The 714-nt window shown below is 72.5% G+C and overlaps 1 protein-coding gene across 4 annotated transcripts in view; it reads left to right on the forward strand.

Moving 5' to 3' along the window:
- Positions 1–408: 408 nt before the first annotated feature.
- ZNF438 (zinc finger protein 438) overlaps positions 409–714 on the forward strand; it is a 54,543-nt gene continuing 54,237 nt past the window's right edge. For 3 of the 4 annotated variants that reach the window (XM_014945145.1, XM_014945147.1, XM_014945148.1), the window contains exon 1: positions 409–471. The gene's annotated coding sequence lies outside the window, so the exon portion shown is untranslated. Of the gene's footprint in view, positions 472–581; positions 667–714 lie in introns of those variants that run through there. The other variant, XM_014945146.1, reaches the window with a different exon arrangement.

The following is a 714-nucleotide window of genomic DNA, read 5'->3' on the forward strand; positions in this document are numbered from 1 at the left end:
CTGCTTCTCTGGACACGCTCCAGCACCTCGATGTCTTTGTTGGAGTGAGGGGCCCAAAACTGGACACAGCACTCAAGGTAAGGCCTCACCAGTGCCCAGTACAGGGGGACCATCTCCCCCTAGTCCTGCTGGCCACACCGTTCCTAATACAGGCCAGGATGCTGCTGGCCACCTGGGCACATGCTGGCTCGCCTTCAGCCAGTTGTGCTCCCTTCTGACCCGCTGCTCGCAGGCCCCTCATCCCCATTTCCCAGAGCAGCTCCTGCTCTTTCCAAACTCCTTTATCCACCCCTGAAACCCCGCTCCCTGCCCGCCATCCCCACCCCCGACGCTGCGCCTGCGCACTGCGCTGGGATGGGGGGGGGGAGGCCGCCCACACGCCACACGGACTTCCCGCGGGGCGTGACGCCACACCGCGCCGTCGCCGTGACGTGGCGGAGGCGTGACGCAGGCACGCAGAGGGGCGCGCGTGTAAGTTCCCTTCCCCCCCGCGGCGGTGGGGGGGCCGCGGCCCGGGGCTGGTGGGGCGGGGGGGCGGGCGGCGCCGGGGACGGCTGCGGGGCGCGGCTGCGTCCGCTCCCTCCCCCCGGGCCAGCAGCCGGGCGGCGGCCGGGAAGGAGGAGGAGGCAGCGGGGCAGCGGCTCCCGGCGGTAGCGCCGCGCGGAGGTGGGCGCCTTCCCCAGCCCGGCCCCGGCGAGCTCCAGGAGGCCCTCC

The sequence above is a fragment of the Calidris pugnax genome, unplaced genomic scaffold (assembly GCF_001431845.1).
Source record: "Calidris pugnax isolate Ruff unplaced genomic scaffold, ASM143184v1 scaffold54, whole genome shotgun sequence".
NCBI lineage: Eukaryota > Metazoa > Chordata > Aves > Charadriiformes > Scolopacidae > Calidris > Calidris pugnax.